At 34.1% G+C, this 12627-nt stretch overlaps 1 pseudogene; it reads right to left on the bottom strand.

Moving 5' to 3' along the window:
* Nucleotides 1-6673: 6673 nt before the first annotated feature.
* On the bottom strand, nucleotides 6674-6792 carry LOC115215298 (annotated as a pseudogene).
* Nucleotides 6793-12627: the final 5835 nt, after the last annotated feature.

The following is a 12627-nucleotide window of genomic DNA, read 5'->3' as shown; positions in this document are numbered from 1 at the left end:
TACAATTAATTTTTAACTGAACATCAAAACTCCATAAGAAAGGGAGAAAGAGGGTTTGGCAGATAAAAGAATAAAATGAATACAGAAAATACTATTGATTTATTTCATTAAAACTAACAAACAAAATACAAATTGCCAAAAAAAACTGAAAAAAAAAACTGAAGCGTGGCCTTAAAAATAAATATTTCTTTTGACTAGGGACGTTGCTGATTTTTGCTGGGTTGAATTATCTCCAAAACAATAAATCTGTTCCTGTTCTTTTTCTATATCATACTTTAAACACACCTGAACATTTTGCCAAAGTCACCTTTCTCAGTTTAGGGGACATTTTAGTCTTGTGAATTATTGGGTAACCTTACTAGTGCTGGTGCCACGAAACAAGCACCTAGTATATTCTGTAAAATGGTCAGTATTAGGAAGGTCACCCAGCTGTAGAAAACTATGTGAAAACTGAGACACTGGAGTAAGACGTAGTCCTGCGGATTACTGGATCCTGTCAACCCATCCAACCATGCAAGCTTGGACAACGAATGGGAAACGATGATGGCAATGACGATTATGATATTAATAATTACTTACATAGGCTCATCAGAACATTTTTGTTGCTATTATTAATTATTGGTACTTATTTGGTTGCCATTACTAATTATTGGTGCTTATTTTATTAAACAAGAAAAGGAGGAAATGCTGACAAGATTTGAACTCAGAATTTATTGGCACATGACTGATAGTTCATGACAATGTAATCTACTTCTCTACGTATTCTGCTAAATTGTTCAATGTTTTCAAGTGAAAGTTCAAGGCCCACACAGTTTTCAGTGGGATTCTGTTAATGAAACTGTCCCCTGTTCTTCTCTAGTACTTTATGTCATCTGCCTCAGAAGAATGAAATAATAATAATAATAATAATAATAATAATAATAATAATTATAATAATAATAATTATTATTATTATTATTTCATTTTCATTTTATCTAGTTTCAGCTCATGAGCTGTGCCATGCTGGGGCACCGCCATTGCTGGGGCACCGCCATTATTATTATTATTATTATTATTATTATTATTATTATAAATGCCCTGATGCAGTACCAGGCAGTGGCTTTTGATCTTAACTGACTGGAAGTGCTATCATGTACATTGTTTTGTCTTGGTATAAAAGATGGGCTACAGCAAATATTCTGCTCACTACCACAGATTTGCTTGTCAGTTGTTTGACCGTAACCAGTTGAGCATATCAACTAGTGGCTGACGATATGTGCATCTCTGATCACGAGCAGAAGTAGTGGGGGAGCATCATAGCCATGTGTTGAGAGGGATTCTTTGGGGTTTGGATAATTCATCTCTGGAAACATGGGTGTTTTGTTCAATATCTTTAAACAAACCTTATTCAGGGACATTTTGAACAGGATGGGCTACTTGAGCTGAAGAAAATTCTAACTGGGCCTCACCTGCAAGCTGGCAGAATTGTTAGCATGCTGGGTGAAATGCTTAGTGATATTTTGTCTGTCCTTACATTCTGAGTTCAAATTTCACCGAGATCAAGTATGCTTTAATTAGTTTGGGGGGTCGATTAATTAAGTACCATTTGAACACTGGGATTAATGTAATCGACTTAACTACTCCTTGATAAGAGCATAAAAACTGCACTCCTCTGCATGTCAAAGCCAGCCTGGCAGAGCAGGCTCATCGAACCAGTATGATCTCAAGCTCAAATTTATGACTGTCACATTGGACTGTAGTTGGTGGAAAGACCCTACTGAGGTCTTGTCCTGCAGTGGACTGAATCCAGTCCAATGTAATCCAATCTAATTCTGTCCTTTACATGTTGTTTCAACTCATGCCAGCATGGAAAACATGTGAAACGATGACAATGCTGATGTCAATAATAATGAAGATATATACTGAAAAGTTTTTCTCCTTCCAATGATCCTTTCTACTGTAGGCACATGGCCCGAAATTTTTGGGGAGGGGACTAGTCGATTACATTGACTCCAAGTGTTTCACTGGTACTTATTTTACCAACCCTGAAAAGATGAAAGGCAAAGTTGACCTTGGCAGGATTTGAACTCAGAACGTAGCGCCAGGTGAAATATTTATTTCTTTATTGCCCACAGCGGGGCTAAACACAGAGAGGACAAACAAGGACAGACAAATGGATTAAGTCAATTATACTGACCCCAGTGCGTAACTGGTACTTATTTAATCAACCCCGAAAGGATGAAAGGCAAAGTCGACCTCAGTGGAATTTGAACTCAGAACATAGCGGCAGACGAAATACCATTAACATTTTTCCCAGCATGCTAACGATTCTGCCAGCTCGCCGCCTTATGTTTGTTACAATAATGATGGTTAGCAGTATCAAATACATTCAAATATTGATCATATCTACAGTGAAAATATTTCATGTTTTTTTGTTTAACTTTATGGTTAATATCACTTTCAAATTTTGGCCAGCAATTTCAGGGAAGGAGGTAAATCGATTACATCAACCCTAGTACTCAGCTGGCACTTATTTTATTGGCAGCGGAAAAATGAAAGGCAAAGTCAACTTTGGTGGAATTTGAACTCAGAACATAAAGACGGATGCAATGCTGCTAGGCATTTTGTCCAGTGTGCTAATGATTCTGCCAGCTTGCTGCCTTGCTTCTGATTAATATTGGCTTAAAAATTTTTCTCCCAGTTATGTAACCTAATCAGAGATGCATGTATGTGCATGCACATGTATGCTTGCATGCACATTTAACATGATATTATTTGTTTTATTAGCCTTGGTGCAGAGGTTAATTTAGCAGAATAGACAGCATTGTAAATCTTATTGACCTTAAACAGATGAAAGACAGTCACTGCAAATGCAATTTGAAACAATAAAAGCAATCAGTGCAATACTATACTGGTAATGACAATAGTGATGATAATATTGATCTTTTTTTAAAAAAAGGAAAATGGAAATGGGAAACTGTAGCATTCATTCCATTTCACGGATGTTGGCAATGTAAGCAAAGACAAATGTTTACAGCTAAGGATTGAAACCAGGTCAAAAACATTGCTTACTGAAAGCTTATCTTGGTCTGTGTCTGTCTGTATCTCTCTCCAATAATTGCCACAATTACGTTTAAAAAATTATTATTCTAATAATAATTATAATAATAATAAATCATTTTAAAGATCTTTTTTCTCAAGCTGTCATAAATCCACATTAATTTTCATTTTTTTTGTGTTAATTTCACCCCACCTCCCTGGGGTTTTTATCAAGATTTTATTTTATGTTTTTTTTTCTCTCTAGAGTCTTTTTCCATTTCATTGTTGTTGCTGTTATTATTGTTACTATTATTATTATTATTGTCGTTGTTTGCATTGTTTTACATTTTTTTTTCTGTTCAGTTAATCAGGCCATATCTGTCATTTAAAAATAAATAAACAAATACCTCCCACTACTTGAATTTTTAATGTTCAACCAGAAGCCATCAGTACTTCTCCTGATTTGTTCAGACATTAACAGTTCTTGGGTATCTCTGATATAATTGATTTATGGGATTTAAATGTCATAAACTGGTTTTTGTTTTCTGTAATTTTATTTTTCCCGATTTGTTCTTTTTTCTGTTTTGTTCTTACCCTTTTGGCTTAGTGTAGTTAATTTGAAGAGTTACCACTGTTGTTGTTATTGTTGTTGTTTTCTCACCATGAAATTAGTTTTTATATTGTTTGATCGACTTAGTGATAGGGTTTCCCCCTTCTTCCCAGACACTGATGCTTCGTATCTTCTCCATCACTTATACAATGTACATTATTATGACAGTCTTGCCAGCCAGCCAAACTCATTTCAATGTAAACAGGTACCATGGACAGATACATTATATCATTATAAGCAGTGGAATATTATCTTTAACCCTTTTATAACCATATTTCTATTGAAATACACTGTCTTCGTTTCACTTAGTTTTAAAAATAAGGAAGAATTTAATAAAATAGCATTGTCATTATCAAGCTGCTAATATTTATTCCCTCTTAAACATGGATGTTCTGCTGGAGCAAACTTTACTGCCACTGTGTGGCACCATGGGCTAGTGTCTTTTCTACGATAACCTCAGACTAACCAAAGCCTTGTAAATGGATTTGGTAGACAGAAACTGAAAGAAGTCCATCGTATATATATATATATATATATTATATATATATATATATATATATATGTTCTCTAACTGGCAAAATTCACTGCAGAGAATTATTTTCTGCAGAAATATTTCCGGTAGTTTGGTGTGCCAAAACGAAGGCTTTTAAAAAGTGATCCCAATTGTAATTGGTAGAACTGTATACATGTTCAATCTCATGCAGACGTTTTATGTATAGTTTCTGCAAATTATATTTGCAAAGACAATCTCACTGACGAGTTGTGGATAATTAAGTAAATGATTATGTAAGCATTAACAACGAAACCTGGATTGTGATTAATTTATATTTTATATCTTTTCATCTGTCTTGCTCACTTACGTTCTGGCGTTTGCTAAATTTTCTTGAGAACATTCTTTTGTTAGTGGTAAGACCATAGCGGATCTTCTTCTAGCATAATGGATGTCCACTTACAGGTCATCCCTTATATATATATGTATATATATATATACACAAGGAGAAATAAAAAATTATCTGCACTTTCACCATGACATATCTTTATTATTATCACACTGCATGCATGCTTATAGTTGGTACTATTGTGGTCATGTCATCAAAGTTTGAACCTTATCATGCCATTCTTTCTCTGGCTTTACAGTGTAAGTATGGCTGATCCCCTAGCAATGTGCACCAAAGAAAAACAAAGAGCAGTGATCTGATTTCTCTGGAAAAGGGGTGTATGATCAACAGTGCAAGATACAGTACTTTGCTGGCCAACAAACTGAAGTCAGCAATTCCTGAAGCCTATTGTCAAAGAAAGTTTTGTTGTTGCATGGCCAGACCATTGAAACCATTAACCGACTGGGTTTTGAAGTTAGTTATGTTAGTTAATTTTTGGCTCAAAAAGCAAAAAGCAAGGCCATGTAGGGGGACATGGAGTTATGTACAGGTGGTGTTCATGTAAAGAGTTCAGGCCACTTGTGGTCAAGGGAGACTTTGAACTGTGCGGTCGTCGGCATCTTCACCATCTCGTCCGGCAGCTTATTTCACGGATCCGCAACCCAGACAGAGGAAGCCCCTCTCCTTCGATTGAGATGAAATCGTTGCAGATAGAGCTTTTCAGAGTGACCCCGCAGCTGACGCTCTGGAGCAGGAGTGAAGAACAGCTCTTTTGAGAGGTTAAACTTTCCGCTTATGATGTTGTGAGCAAGAATGAGATCACCACGGCGTGGTCGTTTTTCTAGAGAATAAAGGTCGAGCGTCTTCAGCCTTTCTTCAGTGCTGGATCACTCTGCCTACAGCCCAGATTTTGCCCCTTCTGATTATCATAACTCTGGATTAGTCAAAAATGGTTTGCAAGGTTGCTGATTTCCTACTGATGAAGATGTGAAGGAAGCAGTGCATAAGTAGTTGCATGACCAACCGAAAACCTTCTTCTTGGAGGGAATACATACACTTGTGGACCATTGGACCAAGTACATCGAAAAGGAGGGAAAGTATATAGAGAAATAATGTACTTGTTTATCCCCTGCTTTTTGTGAGGAGACATGTGAAAAACAAGAGTGCATATAATTTTTGACTCCCCCTTGTAAATATATATATATGTGTGCATGTGTGTGCACACGTGTGTGTGTATGTCTTTGTATCTGTACTCTATCACTGTTTGACAACTGCTGGTGGTGTGTTTGTCTCTCCATAACTTAGTGGCTCAGCAAAAAGAAACCAATAGAATAAGTACCAGATTAAAAAGAAAGAAAACAAATCAAGTACTGGGGTTGATTCAGTCAACTAAATTCTTGAAGGTGGTGCCCCAGCATGGCTGCAGTCTAATGACTGAAAGAAGTAGAAGATAAAAGATACTTCAAGAGATATGAAGCAGGAAATATTTATCACTACTTAAAAGTGGATGTTGTGTTAGAACACAGAATACTGCTTTACTTACAACAAGAGAACCTCACGTATGAACTTGTGGTCAATCTCATGCAGACGTCTTGTGCATAGTTCTGCAATTTATATTTGCAAAGACGATCACACTGACGAGTTGTGGATAATTACGTAAATGATTACGTAAGCATTAACAACGAAACCTAGTTTGTGATTAATCTATATTTTATATCTTTGCCTTCATTTTGCTCACTTACGTTCTGGCGTTTGCTAATACATGTGCTTGTATTGCCAGCAGGAGATAATTGTCTGCTACTGCGCTTGGAACTAATAGATCGTGTGATACCAGCCTTCCTTGGCCTTGTCAATGGTAGATGTCCACAACTAGAGATAGCAGCGATTTCTTTGTCAGTGATATATATATTGAATCTCAGTGTCTTATTCAGGTAGTGGTGTGAGAAATAGCCAGTGGAGTTAGAAAGCAATTAATAGCAACAGAAACAGTGTTAATATCAAAAGGTCTACTAATATAAAAAGGGCTTATTAAAAATAATTAATACCAAATGGTATATTTCTGTTGCTATTTATTATTCTTCAATATTTTTTATTTTTTTAATTTTATTTTATCTAGTTTCAGCTCATGAGCTATGGCCATGCTGGGGCACTGCCAATTTTTATAGAATGCTTACAGTACCTAGGTTTCCCAAGCGGTCACCCATCTAAGTACTAACTAGGCTCGATGTTGCTTAATTTCGGTGATCGGACGAGAACCGGTACTTTCAACGTGATATGCCCACTGGCTTTTGCAACACCATTTTGTAAGGCCATGTGATGGTTTTTGTCTCAGCATTGCACAGGTTACAGCAACATGGATTGTTTTAGTGGTTGTATGCAGTAATGGAATAGTGGCAGCTGTTGTGATTTGGGTGTTAGTTATAGCAGTGAGGTTGGTTGTGTGTTGGTTGAATTACTGGCATAATCAAAAACTCAGCAATGTGTTGGTACTTAATGTACAAGCGTAGTTCTCTGTTAGTGTTTGTGTTAGAAAATCTATTTAATTTTCAAAGAATAATACACAAGGTTAAGTTCATGCTATCTACTCCAAACCCTTGTAAAGATTTGAATCCTATAAGTAAACAAAATACTATTTCCTTACACATCGCGTACAACTGCCTACAATGGTATGATGTGCTTACTTCGTGGTATCTACCAACAGTTAATAATTCAAAGTCACCATGTGTTAAATGCTTTGGTGTTAGACACTTCACAATCAATAGTCCTGTGATACGGACTCATACCTTATAAATCTTTATATTCTGAAGCTTGTTTTTTTTTACTCTCTTTTACTTGTTTTAGTCATTTGATGCGGCCATGCTAGAGCACTGCCTTTAGTCGAGCAAATCAACTCCAGGACTTATTCTTTGTAAGCCTAGTATTTATTCTATCAGTCTCTTTTGCTGAATTGCTAAGTTAAGGGGATGTAAACACACCAGCATCGGTTGTCAAGCGATGTTGGGGGGACAAACACAGACGCACAAACACACATATATATACATATACATATATATACGATGACTTCTATCAGTTTCCATCTACCAAATCCACTCACAAGGCTTTGGTCGGTCGAAGGCTATAGTAGAAAACACCCAAGGTGCCATGCAGTTGAACTGAACTCCTGTGCCTATATCTCTATCATCTTATCACTTCTTATACATCAACTTTGTCAGTTTACTAACATTTGTTTAAGAATTAGATTTTCAGACTTTCTCTGTGTACTCACTATTGAAGATATTTTTGATTTAAATATTATTTTAAATTTCTTCCAGAGACAAGTACACCTAAAATACACACATAATCTTATTCATACAAACATACATATATACATACATACATGCATACATACATACATACACACACACACTCACACACACACACACATACATACATACATACATACATACACACACACTCACACACATACATACATACATACATACACACATACATACATACATACATACATGTATATATATACACACATATATACATACATAGATACATGCATACATACATACACACACACTCACACACACACATACATACATACATACATATATACATGCATACACACATACACACACACTCACACACAGAGACACATACATACATACAGACATACATACATACTTACATACATACATACATACATACATAGTCACATGCATACTCAGTTATTCATATATACTTCTTTAAGATGTATGCATATATTTTTAGAGCAGATATACATGATTCATGAAATTTCAGTTAACACCAACACATACAAGCACATTTGTATGTATATGTTTGTGTGTACAGATGTCTCAGTATATTTAGATAAAACACACACACACACATACACACATACACACAAACTCACACACTCACACATCCATGTTTTGTGAAATTTAACCATATTTATTTAAGTATGCATGGCGTACATAGTTTTATATGGAATGAATACACTCATACAAATATGTGTGTGACTATGTATGTGTGTGTGATGGCATGTGTATGTGTATGTATATGTGTGCAAGTATGTGTATATGTATTTGTGCACATACCAATTTAACACTATGATCACTTATATCAATTGTATACATATGAATATATAAGCATACCACACTTAAAATATAAACACAGTAGGTGTATTTAATACATACTTAGAGACACATACATATATACATACACACCCTCACACATGTATACACACACTTGGAGTGTGTGTATATATATATACATATATATATGTGCACACACATATATAAATACATACGCACATGTATATATATATACATATATATATATACACACAGACACACAAACGTACACACACACTCTCACACATATGTAGCATACTTATATAAACATACACACATACACACATACATGCAAACATGCAAGCATACATACAAATGCACACATACATACAGATAGATACACAGGGACGCACATAAATATATACATTTATACATGCATACATACATACATACATACATACAGATGCACACATACAAACATACATGCAGACACATGCACATACAAACATACATATAAACACACACATACACACACACACACACACACACATATATACAGACAGACACACTCAAATACATACATACATACATACGTACATACATACATATGATATTATGTAAAAATGCAATAAGAAGGTAATAAATAACAAACAAAACACAGAAGACTGCTACCAAAATATTGCTGGTAATTTCAAATTTTACAGTATTTCCTAACAGTGAGTAATTGCTTGAAACAAGTTCTGCCAGAATACATTTTCTGATAATTGTCTAGGTTTCTTTTTTTAGATGTTCGATTTTCTCATTTCCTATTAATACTAGCTTGCATATACACCCAAACAAGTGAGCATACATGCATACATTCATATATAAATATATATATATATGTTCATACTTGTATAAATGTATATATACATATATACACACACACTCACAGACACACACACGCAGACACATATACAGATATATATATATGTGTGTGCATATATATATATATATAATATATATATATATATACACACACACATACATGTATATGTATATGTGTGTATAAATATGTATATATGCATTATTGCACTCTGATTATTTATGTCTCTTGACTGTTTAGTTATAGACATACAAGCACATATAATACGCACATATGTGTGTGTGTATAAATATATATATATATATACATACGCATAAATATATATCATATATATATATATGTGTATATATATATATTTATATATATACACATATATGTATGCATGCATATATATATATATATGTATATATATATATATATATATAAAGCTTCACAGTATATATTTCTTGTAAACTATCATGAGTAGCATATGAAGATGTCACTGTGTGTATATATATATATATATATATATATATAATATATATATATATGTATGTATGTATGTATGTATGTATGTATGTATGTATGTATGTATGTATGTATGTATGTATGCATGTATGTATGCATGCATGCATGTATGTATGCATGTATGTATATAACAAACTTGTTTGAATCAAAATTTCAGTAGAACTTTCTAATGAGGCCAAAAAGTTCAACAATTTAATCTACTCTTTACATGTAGAAAATAGAATGTTAAACTTCTCTTCTGATGTTTATATATTTCTTCATTTTTTAAAAAAAAATTTTTTGTTTGTTTTACACTTTGCTGTGTGTGTCTATTCCTGTTTATTTATTTATTTATTTACTTGTTTGTTTATTGCTAGTTGTTTCCTTATAACATTTATTTTTGATTTCGTTATTCTTTCGTGTATACACACACACACACACAAACACACACATACATGCATATATATATTCTAACATAGATGTATATGCACAGGCTTCCCTCTACATGTATATTCATATATACACACACACAATATTTTATATTTTTTATGCTTTGTGTACCAATTACACCACCTCATTATAATTATTATTATTATTATTATTATTATTATTATTTTTATTACTATCATTATTATTATTATCATCAGCATCATCATTATTTTTATTATTATTATTATTATTATTATTATTATTATGATTATTATTATTAATTTCCTTGTCGCTGGAGGTTACTTTTAGCCCTCTACCTCACCCAACTATCATATTCTGTGGCTCGATGCTCTAACTTTTCAGTAAGGAATGTACAATAAATTAGTAGTCACCATTTATGGAAATTAGGTATATTACATTTTTTGTAAAAGTACACACACACACACACACTTTTTTTGTTGCAAGGGGAAGAAGCAGGGATGTTTCTCTGTTTTGTTTTGTTTATCATATATATTTGTTTCATGTTCCTTTTTGTTATTACTGTTATTGTTAATATTATGGTTGTTATTGTGGTTGTTGTTGTTGATGATGTTTGCTATATTTTCTCTCTATATGAGAAGTGAGACAAGTATAGAATATTTGCATTTTACTCGGGGGCAAGAGTTATCTATTTTAATAAAGTTTTTTTGTTAGGTAGCTTGTAGATGCTTTGGTTAGTGTATGAAGCTGCAAAATAGTTATTAACTCTTTGGTGTAGTGTTCTGTTATAAATGTTACAAGTAGGGAACAATTATGAAATATTAGTAATAATAATATTAATAATAATAATAATAATAATATTAATAATAATAATAATACAAGATTAGTAAATATAAAGACTTGATAATAGAAATTGAAAAAATGTGGCATCTCAAGGCGACTACAGTACCAGTGATTGTAGGATCTCTAGGAATGATAAAAAAAAGGTACTGAAACCTATTTGAAAATGATTCCAGGCTTACCATCCCTACAGGAAGTGCAAAAAATCGTATTAACTGCTTCTCTGCTCTAGGTGAATAGAAAACACTCCGCGAGAAACGGAAGAAAATTTGAAGAAAGAAGAAAAAACATAATAATAATAATAATAATTGGGAAAGAAAGCAAACTATGCTGGATCATAGATATAGCATGCCCAGCTGACAACAAAGGTATGCGATAAAAAAGAAAGAAAAGTCGATAGATATGACAGGTTAGCTTGGGAAGTTAAGCAGTTGTGGTCGATGAAAAAGGCAGTAGCAGTACCAATAATTGTCGGAGCCTTGGGAACAATGAGTAAAAGTCTTGAGAAGAACATGGAACAAATAGGGGCTGCAATAAGGGTGGAGCACTTGCAGAAAACAGCACTGCTTGGAATTGCTTGACTACTCCGGATGGTGCTTGAAAAATAAAGGGTGTTACCTTAGTTCACTCGTAGGACAAGGGAGCTAAGGGCATGAATTAGATCCTTACTAAACCCATCTAAGGTATGCCCGTTATTGCTTCTACAGATAGTTGAAGCATCATCTCTGTATAGACCAAAAAGGACTGGCAGGAACCACTTTGTTAAGGTGTCCAACATATACAATCCTGTGAGGTTGAAGATATCCATGCTGCCAAATGCTCTGATTTCCACATGGAAGGAGCCTACTGGGTCAGTCTGTGTGGCCCAGGCTGAACCGTTATTGAACAGGAGCATTTTCCGAGCATGCATAATTGCGTCTATATCCCTATCGGTAATGTCAGGAAAATTCCTAGTGAACATGACACCTTAACTAGTAACCTTTTCGATATAGATGGATAAAAATCTATTATATAAAATTAGGAGAATCTTCTCCTTTAAACCATGAAATAATTTCATTGGTATTATGTCATAGGGAGACATTCAATGCTCTCCTTATGTCATTGTTGATCTTTCTCAGTATATGTTTACTTGCCAGCTTGATTTCTGATTCAGCTGGGTTAATCAGTTGGCATTTGGGATTAGAAGCAAAGTTTAATTTGTGGACTTTGATGCCCTTTAATCCGATCTGGGTCAAATAGACTGACTCAGTGGGTTTAATCAACATGGCAATGAGAGCCCAATGACAGGAGCAAGTGTGTGTGCGTGTTTTTTTTCACCCATGTATAATATCTCAGTACAGTACAGAAATGAATGTATACATATTGATAGAAAGCTTTGTCACCATTCATAAAATTTCTTGATTATAAAAAGGCTAGATATTTAAGTTATTGGTAAATGGTGGTCTGGTAAGCCCACTTGTG

Source organism: Octopus sinensis, linkage group LG8 (genome assembly GCF_006345805.1).
Source record: "Octopus sinensis linkage group LG8, ASM634580v1, whole genome shotgun sequence".
Taxonomy (NCBI): domain Eukaryota; kingdom Metazoa; phylum Mollusca; class Cephalopoda; order Octopoda; family Octopodidae; genus Octopus; species Octopus sinensis.
Note: the sequence above shows the minus strand (reverse complement) of the source record. Positions and strands in the feature narration are given on the sequence as shown.